Source organism: Ictalurus furcatus, chromosome 21 (assembly GCF_023375685.1).
Source record: "Ictalurus furcatus strain D&B chromosome 21, Billie_1.0, whole genome shotgun sequence".
Classification (NCBI taxonomy): Eukaryota; Metazoa; Chordata; class Actinopteri; order Siluriformes; family Ictaluridae; genus Ictalurus; species Ictalurus furcatus.
The window spans coordinates 4450839-4464928 of record NC_071275.1 but is presented as its reverse complement, the minus strand read 5'-3'; positions in this window follow the sequence as shown (position 1 = coordinate 4464928).

Below are 14090 nucleotides of genomic sequence, written 5' to 3'. Positions count from 1 at the left end.
GTCATGACTGACTTCTCTCCCGTCTCTCGGATATTGGTGTCATGGGTGCTGCTCTTTCTTGGCTTACTTCTTATCTCACGGATATACAGTTTTACATTTCTATGCAGGATTATAAGTTGCCTATCTTTTAAAATTAGGTGTCCCTCAGGGATCGGTTCTTGGACCTCTGCTATTCATTATTTATATATGTGTATATATATGTGTGTGTGTGTGTGTGTAAGTAATATAACTTATGGGCCAGCTTATTCACTACCATAGTTTTAGTTACCACTGTTATGCTGATGACATTCAAATCTATACAGCTTGTAGATCTGCTCCCACTCCCCAGACCAGTCCACTATCAGCAAGTGTAATAATGAAATAAAAGGATCGCTTAACATGGACAAAACTGAGATAATTATTATCGGAACACCAACACTTATTAAAAATATCCTTTATAACCTTACTTGTGACATTAATAGCACTCTCATTAAACCATCTAATACTTTTAAAAAAATGTAGGCATCATCTTTGATCCTTCCCTTACCTTTGAAGCTCACATAAAAGCCGTTTCTAAAATTGAATTCTTTCACCTTCGTCGCATTGGTCCCCTCCGTCCCTTCATTACCCTCAAAGACGCTGAAACACTGGTTCATGCATTTATCTCCTCACGTCTTGACTAATGCAATGCTCTACTCATTGGTTTACCTGCTAACTCTATTTCTAGGTTGCAATATATTCAACCTAGAAATGGGGGGTGGGGAATGTACGCAAAATGTGCTATATACAACTCCAATATAGAGCTGTTAGCCTCATTAAGGTGATTACTCTGCCTTATTTATACTCGACATGGTAATCCGGAGCTCAAGCTCATCTGCGTAACCAGGCCACGTCTCAAATATACATGCACTTCATTACTTGCAGGGTACATGAGCAGTATCCCATACCCTAGGAAGCGCAATTATATAGGGAATAGTGAATCATTTGGGTTTCAGTCGTAACCATTAAATCGACTCTGACCGAAAATTGCTTCGCTGTACACCAGGTTAACATTTTGGAGGGTTTTTTTGTGTGTAAAATCGTTGTCACTTGATCATAATTATGTGCACTGATTTGTTTTTGCGCACACACATTCGCACGTGCCGAACAACCTCGATGCACTTCCTGTTGTGCAGGTTTAGGCTGTTCCCTTTGTGTTCTGTGTACTAGTTCACTATCTAGTACATTCTTGCAGATTGAGTGTGTTCACCTAACGGTACTGTTAGTCCGTGTTCACAAGGACTTTTTATGTATCCGTCAAAAACGCATTAATATGCGTTACTGGTACTCACGAGGCGTGTTTGTGGGTGGAGTTGGATATTAGATGAAATATTATTCACTCATTAATATGCATATAGAAACCTTCATAGAATGTGTTGGTTTTAATGGAAACTGTAATGGTCTCTGTGGGTCTCTACTGGTAATTTGTTGCCTTCTATTGGTGGCATGTTATGTCTATATACCATTAAGGACCAATAATGGTAATGGTTTTAATGGTATTTGTGTGACATTTTTGTTGTTTGTTTCAGCAGGGAAGTGTGGGCTGATAGCCCGCAATTTCTACTGTTCCTACTTTGTCTTAGTGATGTGTCGTTCATGAACGATTCGTTCATTTTGAACAAATCATTAATATGACTCGGGAACAACGAGTTGTCTCAGAGTGATTCAATCATTTTTGACCGAAACAGAAATAAGTTCACTTCCTGAGTCTTCGGGTTCGAGTTGTTCGTTCTTCCGGTAACCGCCCCATAGGCAATGCACCTTGCAGTACTGGAAACAGAAATGATGAGTTCACCTCTCGAGTCTTCGGGTTCGAGTCGTTCGATCATCACGTCACAGCCCCACTTCATTCAGCCTATGGGGCAGTCACAGGACTTGGGACACTGATCGGGAGGTGAGGTGAACAAACAGACTGTATAGCTTGAAGACCAGCTAAGCAATTAATTAATCATTTCTGTTTATCATAACTCTGCCTTGGTTGCATTAGCCTATAGTTTATTTCATAGTTTATTAAGTACTAGATGTGTTGGGGAATTTAACATGTAACATTTTCATTATATTCTGCTGAAATGAATGAAATGACTTGTGAAAAGATTGGTTCATTTTGCTGAACGAGATTCAAAGATACAAGTCAGTAAAATGATCCGGACTTCCCATCACTACTTTGTCTTCCTCCAAACTGGCACGCATGACTTAATTCTCACTAACGTAATCTCCTATTGGCTGACGCACGTACACGTCAGTGTATATCCCATCATTCCAATGTTTACTTTGGTGTGAGCAGTGGGACTGAGCTATTTTGTGGTGGCCAATAGCAAAGTGAGACTTAGTGCCAGATTATCAAAATGTACAAATGCAGTAGTTTGACACAATGCATACTTTAGCTCACCCAACCCTGGTCTTGGAGAACCCCCCTGTACTGCATGTTCCAGTGTTTTCCTTGCTCCTAAAACACCTGAATCAATTGAACTGAGCCGAATTTCCGCACATCAGGATTACAGCACGTAAAGTGCACAAATGATTGTGCTATGGTAGAGCCAGCATCACAATAAACACTCTCTCTCCCAGTTATCTTAACTTTGTGATGTATTTGTGAAACTCTTTAGTTAATTAACCTAATTTAATAAGCCTAGTTAATTAACAGCCCTCCCTGAACTGAAGTGGATGGGTTACAGCAGGAAAAAAACAAACAAACAAAAAAAAACACTAAAATGTGCGGGACAGTTACACTGGGACCAAATTTGGGAACCTGTGCTGCATTGTTTGCTCAGGTAAATGTATTTCAATATTTGGCTTAGATTTCTATTTGTATTTTCAGTCTATGATTATCTTCAGGACACCTTTTCCCTAGTGAAGTAGTGTAGCAAATCTTACGTCTCTTAGTAAGAAAAGGAAACTGTTTTCTAACATACAGTGCAATCATAAGTAGGCCTACAGATCCATTCAGAAATCAACTAATTTATTAATAGGCTATAAAACTTTTACAAAACCGTGTTCTGAAAGTGGCTTATGACAGAGCTTGACTAGATTGCCTGATTCAAGAGGGTGACAGTGCCACAGTTGAAGGAGAGACTAAACCCAATTTCTGAGAGAGATCCGTGTGTTAGATGAAATCTCCTGGGTAACAAAAGGGGGCTAATGAAGTGATGTTGAGGACAAAACAGGAGTCGAATTGGTCATGGAAGGATAAAATGTTACTTTTATACTTCTGTAATTGACTTGTCCCAGAGAAACTGTAGAGCCTTAACCCCTGGTGAGCAAGCCAGAGGCAACAGAGGCAAAGAAGACCTATCCCGGTGAGCTGGGAGCAGGAAACCTTGGGAGGGAACTGAGGCTCAGCAGGGGGAGCCCATCCTTCTCTGGCTGGCATTGGACACTGAGAACAATGACTTTAGTGAGGATGAAATTTCTACTTTTGGCTGGGATCAGTAGGGCTTTAATAGTTCCTTAACAGTTCCTTTGAGTGTGGACATGACAATCTTTGTGGATGGGGTGGGGATGCAGGAGGCAGGGAATGCAAATAGAATGTTCATCATGCAAATGTTCATTTTTATTAATGGACACCTTTCAGCTTTATGGCTTACAGAGCTCCTATGTGTGTGCGCACACACACAACAAAATCGATTGCAGCCTCCTGCTGTTTAGGTCAATTTCAGCTCAGGTCAGAGCAGATACAGCCAGCTCAGTCATTCTTTGGCATTGGCAGCCTGTTGAGAAGGAAACGAAGCACATAAATAGGCTGCTGTAAACCATACACAGGTATACCTATATCACTTATTACCCGCTTATTCTCCATGATACAGCCAGCCCTTGACCACATCCCCGCAGTCACAGTGGATAAAGTAGAAGCTTGGTCATGCTGGATGGTTGATCTGATGAAAATGCACTTCTAGTGGGCTTCAGGATGGTAAGAGTAGGGCCTGAATGAGACCAATAACCTGCAGACTTGAGGGTTGCAGTAGTGGCACCAGGATGTAAACTATAGGAGTGGCATATGCCTGACTTCTTTGTATTTGGGATCTAACAGAGTAAGATCGCAGCAGCTTGAGGTGCAGGAGCTGACAGCTGGTGGAGCTTTCAGATGTGAGAGATTGGGAGGAACAGGGGGAGGGGTTTCGCATGAATGAGGGAGGGCATTGGTATGAATGAAGAGGTATGTGTGAGAGAGGGGTTGGAATTAATTATAGGGGCTTGGTATGAATGGAGGAGGGAGATATGTGATGAGATATGTGATGAGAGTTTGGGTTGAAAAGTGCACATGAGAATGAATGAGAGAGGGGGTTGGGGTGAGTGAAGAGGGATTGAATGATTGAGGATGGATGTTGGGATGAATAAGAGAGACCGGGATGAAGTCAATAGACAAAGGTGATAAGGCTATTGTTGTTTTGGAAAAGAAGCTACGATCCTAGGGAGTAACAAAAGGGATGTTATCACTGCTCCCTCACGTACATCATGTAGTGTTGTTACCTTTTTTTGATGTGTTTTGATGTGGGGTTTTTTTTCAAATAGAAGGTTTAAATGGGATTCCACTGTCCTTTAAACTGTTTTAACCACATTCATTTACATTTGTAGTTAAACATGTCTCTTGTTTGCTGGATTAAAATCTGATTTCCCTATCATGTATAATATCCAAATCAGCTCATATCACAGTCGGCTTCATGCCTTGTGGCTTGTTCTATGAAAATTATGGTCACTGCATCACAACTCCTTATTTCCTTTAACGCAGAGCTAGGTGGCAGATGCATTTGGAAGCAGAAGTGCGTTTTTATGTAGCATTAATCTCTATATGGATATAACCCAGATCACTTTAGGAATTGGTCTGAGAAGTTTGTTTTTGAATGGTCATGATGGAAGAAATGCTGAGAGGCAACTTCCTGATGTTTTTTTTTTTTTTTTAAATCAGACTGGCTGGGATATTTAGGAACAGTATCTAGCTTTACAATTGGCTGTGCTTTTTTAGAGGCACTATACTGGATAACGATTAACATTCTACTCAAGAGCTCTAGTTAAAACAGCAACAGCCATGCACTTAATTGAAAACCACAACCCTATACTGAATTAGCATTTAGGTGTGCTATTGAGAGGCAGTGAAAGAATGTCAACAAAACTCATTTTGCATTGATGTCCATCCCTGATGTTGCTCATATTAAAATCACAATTTGAACTGGCAATGATAGATTTGTGCAGGTAGTTATGTATATTTATTACGGTTGATTAATGACTAATTCTGGGTGCCTATGCGTATTACATGACTGTTCCAAATAATCCCAAATGTTTATGCCAGCAAAATTTGTGGCTTTCTTTGACGGGGAGCTTTTTGCCATACCAATTGGCACCTTTTTACCATTCTGTGATGTCCTTCTTCCAACCTATTTTACATAACATTATCTCTGTTGATACTGCTCTTCACAGTTCTGCCAATGAGTCAGGTGAAGTCTAAAACCTGGGAGATCTGGTTTTATGCTACATTTGTTTAGAAGTGCAGGCCTTGCTTAAAGGATACAGAGATATCAGAGAAATCATCCCAGTCCAATGCCATATGTCCATCAGCCTCGTGTTCCAGGTCACCATATTGCCTCAGCAGATGGGGAATGAGCATGTGTTTCAAATTCAAGCCAGTCATTTCATCTGGGAAATTGAAAAATTGCAGAGATGTGATTTACGTCCTACTTCCTCCTGGTGGTGAGTGCAACAACTCAACTGAATATAGTCAAATTATTCCAAATCTCTACACACTGAGGATTCTAGGATTTTATCTAGCTTGTTTATACTGTCTGTCTGAGAAGCTGTCAGAATGAACCTTTCAGCTGAACCTTTTCAGTGTCAACATTTGCTATTCTTATTTACCAGTCCGATCAAAATTTAATGACCATTGTTGAGACTATTCATCTCAATCACATAAAAATGATAATTAATTGACAGACAACAGTTTAATCAATTGTGACAGGTCAAATATAAACCTGTGATTTGCCTTGCAGCAAAACTACAGTCAGAGCAACCACAATCGGGAATTCAACAACACTGCGGTATAAACAAATTAAATCAATAAATTTAATGAAATCTGTTCAGTCATATATACATAGTATCATTTATGTGTCAAGGCTTTAAGAATTGTCAGCATGTGATTCAGTGATGTGAAATTTTAGGTCAGTTGTAATCAAAAGTCTTAGCTTGGAGGAATGGGAGACCATGCCTCCTTCACTGGGACTGACTAGCAGAGGCCACACCCACTGTACTGAGCCTGACATAATAGTACACTATCACTAATAGGAACTCCTGAATTGGTGCATGTAGGTTTAGCTTTTTGAGGCATGACAACATAGATTTTATAATCATTCTCTTTAATTTTCAGGAACACTAATAATCTTCTTGTACATTTCTCAAATTTTGGATTATGCTGTCGCTTAACACCACTGCCGTTTCCTTTTAGTGTCACAGATGTTCGTCACATCAAAGGGCAAATCCACAGTGAGTCCATGAATCTGCTCATTTGGAAAGGAGCCAAATGAGAAGTGCTGCAAATGGAGAATGGAGACTTGGGATACATGGTTGGTTTGGAAAGCTGCTGATAATTAATAATCACATCTGTTATTTCCGTTATGGCAAACAGGACATTATATTATAAGCTTGTTTTGCTTCCTCTGTGTACCGATTGCTTGCAGCTTATATTTGTAGGTGGACTTGATGCTTGCTTGAAGAAAAGCAAAAATAGCACAGTACAGCTATTTTTGTCAGTGTTGTTGATTCATAAATAGTACTATGAATCACCATTTTCACTGGCTTAGAGTCTACAGCATCTACTACAGAATCGTATAAACTTTACATTCAGTGGTTTGACATTTTCCACTCTAAGATATTATCATAAGCACTTTTTATTATAGTAATGATAGTATTTCATGACCTTTCCTACAACAAAAAGCATTATCATAAGTGCTTATTTATTATATATTAATGATGGTATTTTATTTAAAAAAAACAACAAAGATGAAGAAAAGCATCAACTGAACCCCCTACTATACTGGATACTGGCTACTCAATTATTAAACACACAATTAAATAGAAATGTATTGTTGTGTGGTGGTGTAGCATGTGCCCTGATCAGGTTCAGGGTTCAATCCCAAGTTGTTGTACATGTTCTCTGATACTGTTTTTCTCCCAAATACATGGTGGTAAGTGGACTAGCTACTCTAAATTGCCCTTAGGTGTGAATGAGTGTATTTGTGAGTGGTGCCCTGTAATACACTGGCATCCCATCCAGGCCATCCAAGAAAAAGTGGTTACTGAAGATGATTGAATGTATGTATTATGTTGCCAAAATTCCAACACAATTAATTGTCATATCTAATATCTAAATAAAAATAACTCAATACAAGTCTAAGTAGTAATCCGGGAGAGTACATGAGTTAGGTAATGTCAGTTACTCTTGAAACTTTTAAAGCAGATATTACATAGATACATATGCATGAGATGTGTCTCTACAATATTTACATTGGGTGGTATTGCAGATAAATGTGGCATACCTTGTCATTTTTGTAATACCTTACATTTTATATCTATGGATATGTACAACCCCAATTCTAAAAAAAAATAAAGCTTGGACGCTGTGTAAAATGTAAATAAAAACAGAATGCAATGATTTGCAAATCTCATAAACCCATATGATATTCACAATAGAACATAGAAAACATATCAAATGTTTAAAATGAGGAAATGTACCATTTTAAGGAGAAAATAAGGCGATTTTGAATTTGATGGCCACAACACGTCTCAAAAAAGTTGAGATAGGGCAACAAAAGGCCGGAAAAGTAAGTGTTACTAAAAAGAAACAGCTGGAGGAACATTTAGCAGCTAATTAGGTTAATTGGCAACAGGTCAGTCACATGATTGGGTATAGAAAGAGTATCTTAGAGAGGCAGAGTCTCTCAGATGTAAAGATGGGATGGAATCTGGATGGAAATGTATTTTGCTCTAAAACTTGTATATACCTTTCAGCATTGATGGTGCCTTTCCAGATGTGCAAGCTGTCCATTCCATGGCACTAATGCACCCCCATACCATCAGAGATGCAGGCTTTTGAACTGAGCGCTGATAAAAAGCCGGATGGTCCCTCTCCTCTATAGTCCTCTTTAGTTTAGAGGATGCGGCGTCCATGGTTTCCAAAAAGAATTTCAAATTTGGATTCGTCTGGCCACAGAACAGTTTTCCACTTTGCCTCAGTCCATTTTAAATGAGCTTTGGCCCAGAGAAGTTTCTGGATCATGTTCACGTATGGCTTCTTCTTTGTGTGATAGAACTTTAGCCAGTATTTGTGGATGTCATGGCAAACTGTGTTCACAGACAGTGAGTTCTGGAGGTGTTTCTGAGCCCATGCAGTGATTGCATTAAAAACAGGCCTGATTCTGTAATGGAAGTGCCGCCTGAGGACCCGAAGATCACGGGCATGCGATATTGATTTTCACCCTTGTCCCTTGCACACAGAGATTTCTCTAGATTCTCTGACTCTTTTGATGATATTATGTACTGTAGCTGATGAGAGATGCATAGTTTTCGCAATTTTATGCTGAGAAACATTATTCTGAAATTGTTCCACAAAATGTAGATTTAGTTTTTCGCAGATTGGTGAACCTCTTCCCATCTTTACTGGATTTTGGAATTGGGGTTATATATCTATGGACTGTACTTGTGTTATAAAACAAAGACAAGGAGAAGCTTCATCAGATCTGTTAACTATCCTCTTCTTTAAATGGTCTGGCCTGGAACAACATAGGAAGCAGATTTCTATCAGATAGAGCCACTAATCCAGTGTTTAAGGGAGACGAAGCCACTCTATCCACAGGACACCTTTGAGCAGGTGGTGGAACTTTCCAGCATTCGGAACTTGTCCAAGTACTCAAATCCGCTAGCTGTCATTATTACCCAAGTCACCATAACTACCAAAGACCACATTTTGCTGGAGGGCATCTCCAACAACTTTACACGCTGGAACAAACATGATGGACACCCACAATTTTCAGGCATGTTTCACCTTTGGACCTTGTGACTACCAGCAAGAGGTGGTACTTAGGGTGCACCTTGTGGAGTACATCTCTAAGCAGGGTTTCACCATCAGGAATGCATGTGTGCATCACATGAGCGAGAGGGCCAATGAGAACACTGAAAACACTACTGGACTTTCTGCAGGTTGGCATGCAAACTTGAGGACTGATAACTATTGCTGAGATGGTCTAGAGCGGTGGGTGAGTGGTTCTCAAAGCAAAATAGGGTCAGGGGATTTAAAAAAAAAAATTGATACAGTGGTGGAAATCACAACCCATCACAAATATATAATATCTATTATTGAGTTTGTTATGAGCCTCATTATCTGGTCACTTGAACAGAATAGGTTTAATCCAAACCTCAATAATAAGGATAAGGATAACATTTATTGATCCCACACTGGGGAAATTCCCTTGTTACAGCAGCTCAGTTACACAAAAAACAGATAGAAAAGAACACACATTAAATAGGAATAGAATTGAAATAAAGAATCTAATATATATATATATATATATATATATATATATACAATAGGAATAGAAATATAAGAATTGGAGTAGTAAGAAAATAATAATAATGGTAATATCTACACTATGGACACCTCAGTGTATGTACAGATGAATGCAAATTTGAATATATACACATGTGTAACACCTTGTTTATATACATAAGTGGATAAATGGATTATTGCGCAGTTAACAATAGAGGGGTGAGCAACAAATAATAACGTGTGGGTTGATCTAGCAGTGCTACATTATGTTGTTGTTGCATTAAAGAGTCTGCCTGCTGTAGGGATGAAGGACCTGCGGTAGTGCTCTTTCTTGCACTGAGGGTGCAGCAGTCTGCTGCTGAAGGAGCTGCTCAGGGACCCCAATGTCTCATACAGGGGGTGAGAGGAATTGCTCATGATAGATGCCATCTTAGCTAACATCCTCCTCTCCCCCACCACCTCTATGCTGTCCAGAGGGTAGACCAAGACAGAGCTAGCCCTCTTAACCAGTTTGTTGAGACGTTTCCTGTCCCTCTCTGTGCTCCCAACTCCCCAGGAAACTACTGCATATAAGATAGCAGATGCCACCACAGTGTCATAGAAAGTTTTAAGCAGGGTCCTGCACACACCAAAATACCTCAGTCTCCTCAGCAGATAGAGACGACTTTGGCCCTTTTTGTACAGGACATCTGTGTTTGTGGACCAGTATAGTTTATTGTTGAAGTGAACACCCAGGTATTTATATGTCTCCACCCTCTCAATGTCCATACCCTGGATGCTCACTGGCTTAGACTGGGTTGGCCTCCTGCGGAGGTCGACTACCATCTCCTTTGTCTTGCTGGCATTGAGGCAGAGGTGGTTTAATTCACACCAGTTGACGAAGTCAGCGATGACCTCCCGGAATCCTGATCATTCTGCTCTGATACTCGTCCAACAATGACTGTATCATCAGAGAACTTCTGCATGTGGCAGCTGTTAGTGTTATGCATGTAGTCCGCTGTGTACAGGGTGAAGAGAAATGGAGCAAACACTGTACCCTGCGGTGCTCCCGTGCTGCTGACCACCACATCAGACATACAGTCCTGGAGCCTCACATACTGTGGTCTGTCAGTAAGATGGTTGGTGATCCATGCAGCCAGGTGGCGATCAACTCCAGCTCCCAAAAGCTTCCCCCTAAGTAGTGACAGCTGAATTGTGTTGAAAGCACTGGGGAAAAAAACAAAAAAAACAAAAACATGATCCTCACAATGCTCCCAGTATTCTCCAGGTATAGAAGTGATCTGTACATCAGATAAATATTGGCGTCCTCAACCTCCATGCCTGGTCGGTAAGCAAACTGTAGGGGGTCTAGCTCTGAGCTCACTAGGGTCCGCAGCTGTCACAGTACAAGTCTCTCCATGGACTTCATCAGGTGTGAAGTTAAGGCTACCAGTCTGAAGTGGTTTGTCTCACTCGGATGCACAATTTTGGGTACTGGAACCACACAAGAAGTCATCCACAGTACTGGAACTCGCGCTAGTCTCAGGCTCAGATTAAAGATGTGCAGGATGACCTCACTGAGCTGATCTGCACAGTCTTTAAGCAGTCTGGAGCTGATTCCATCCGGGCCCGGGGCCTTTCTTGCCTTGATCTTCTTTAGCTCCTTATTCACTTGATTGAGTGTCAGAGAGAGACTGCAGGGGGAGTTATTGGCGATCCCTAATGAGTGGTATGGGGGGAGGGGTGTGAAACCTCCTCGAGTGAGGGATGGTGAGCAGTGGAGAGGTGTGAGCTGTGTAATGCTGATACCTCAGAAGCTCTGAGGTGAGAGTTGGATGATGCTGATATTCCTGGAGCCCTGGGGGTGGAGGAGGGGGTGCCTATTGGCCCAAGACGGAAAGGTTGAGTCACTGACAGGTCTGAGGTCTGGTCAGAGGGGGGAGGAGATAGAGCCGAATCAAATCTATTAAAAAAACAGATTTAATTCATTTGCCCTGTCACGGTTGCCGGATACAAGGCTCCTCCCATTGTCTTTGTTCTGACCTGAAATTGTTTTCAGTCCCCTCCAGACCTCCTTCATGTTGTTCTGTTGAAGGCGCTCCTCCAATTTTTTTCTGTAGCTGTCTTTTCCTTTCCTTATCTCCCCTCTGAGCTGTTTTTGAACCCTCCTCAGCTCATCTTTGTCCCCCAATCCAAACAGTCTCTTTTTTTTTTCCTTTAACGGAGCTTTGAGCTCCGGAGTCACCCAGGGTTTGTTGTTGGAAAAACACCGAACCTTCTTCTTAGGCACGGTGTTCTCCACACAGAAATCAATGTAGTCCGTTACACAGTGAGTGAGACTGTCAATGTCCTCTCCGTGTGAACTACAGAGCATTTCCCAGTCTGTAGACTCAAAACAGTCTCTTAGTGCCTCACTGGTCTCCTCAGACCATTTTCTCACATACCTTGTGATTTGGAGGTTGTTTATTCATCAAAGGTATGTAGACAGACAGCAGAGTTAATACAAGTTAATAAGAAACAACAACAAAAATAAACATCTTATAAATAAAGCTAACATGAATCTACTGACAATTTTAATAAAAAGGTGTTCAATCAGTGGAAAATTCAGGAATAAAATAGCTATATAGCTCCAATAAATAGCCAAAATATTCTTCTATATAGACTATATGAAGTCTAATATTTGAATAGTTGGATTATGTGTGGAGTGTGTATGAGGAATTTATTTTACAGATAAAGGGGTCCCCGGCTACAGAAAAGTAGACCAGAAAAGAACCCCTGGTCTAGAGTGTTGCCCATAAATACTAGACTTACCATTAACATTTCCGGTTTTGCATGCTCTATCATTGCATCCCTTCATCCATTTTGTGGTGACCCATTTGTGCTGATCAACAATTAACTAACAAATCAACTGACAAGTTAATAATTAACGTAATAATCAATTCGGAAATGCACAATTTGCCGGATAAATAGATACAGAATTCTTAGGCTGACCTTAAGTTAGCTTAACTGCATGGCAATGTTTGTTTTCATTTCTGTGTTGTCAGACTGCTCACACCTCACAGACTCCCAACAGTCTGGGCATTCATGTGAATCCTTCTCTTCTCTGAGCCAAGACAAGTCTGACATTTTCATAATTTGATTTTTAAGGCTTACCACAGTGGCTTAGTCTGTATCATAACAATCTAGCGGATGACATTAGGTGTAATGAGAAGAACTTTACACAGATTGTGTAGTAATCTGTGACATGACTGACAGCAGTTTGGGTCCTGTCCTCATGCTACATATAAACAGAACATTAGTTAAAATGAAAGATTTATTTATTTATTTTTTACAAATCATTCCGTTACCATTTAGGATAAGATCAGTCAAGACAAGTTTGGTGTCTGAAGATTGTACTGGAACTACAAGGCCAGTGTAACGAACAAGTAAGGGAAGCTTATAGCTGCCAGTTAAGCATCTACAACATCACCAATCCACCAGTGTTTGTCTTAATAATACAATTTGTTCTATTTTGTACATTTTTTGTATTATTTATTTATTCCTTTTTTTACCAATTAGAATTTTCTTAATTTGTATAATTTTCGTTAAATTTTTATTCATCATTTTTGTTGTATGTTGAGCTGTTGCTTTATTATACTGTATATTATTTCTGCAGATTGCATGTTTCGTAGTTAATTTATGAACTGATCACTGAGTCTCATGCAGCACAAATAGGTCCTTAGCCAGTATAGATTTTTCACTGTATTATTCTTAAATTTATACTTGCATTCTCGCATTCAGGATTCAGCCTCATAGCATGTAAGCTGTCCCTGATGTCAGTATCACATGCACATCATCTAACTATGGCAAGAAGTGTGCAAGTTATTTTGCATATTTTGTGCAAATAATAATGGTAGGTGTGGTTTATGCAATACCTGTGAAAACTCGTTTTCCTTCTTTCATGGCTGGGACAGTTGGATTACTTATAAACAGGTTTGGACCCCTTAGTTCCAGTGAAGGGAAATTGTAATGCTACAGCATACAGCGATATTCTTTACAATTGTATGCTTCTAACTTTGTGGCAACAGTTTCGTGAAAAATCGCATATGGGTGTAATGTTCAGGTATCCACAAACCTTTGACAGTGTAGTGTATTTATATTGTATGTGCACACTGCATCTCTCTCTTTCTCTCTCTCTCTCCATATACACCAATCAGAAATAACATTAAAATCGCTGACAGGTGAAGTGAATAACATTGATTATTATATATACAGTTGCAATCAAAATTATTCAACCCCCATTGCAAATCAGGTTTATAGTCAAAATTTACATACTTTCAGCTGTTTGCAATGAACAAATCAAACACAAGCAGTTGAAATAGTTCAACACAACGAATGCTTCAAGTGGTTTCCCAAAATTCAACTGAAAATTTCTCCAGTTTCAAAATTATTCAACCCCCTGAACAGAATCCCTCACAACAGCACAAATATGCAAAACAGGTGTTGTCTCATGCACACCTGATGCAAATAATCAAGGGCTTCATTAGTTGCACCAGGTGTGCTTGAGCTGGAACACATGAAATACCTG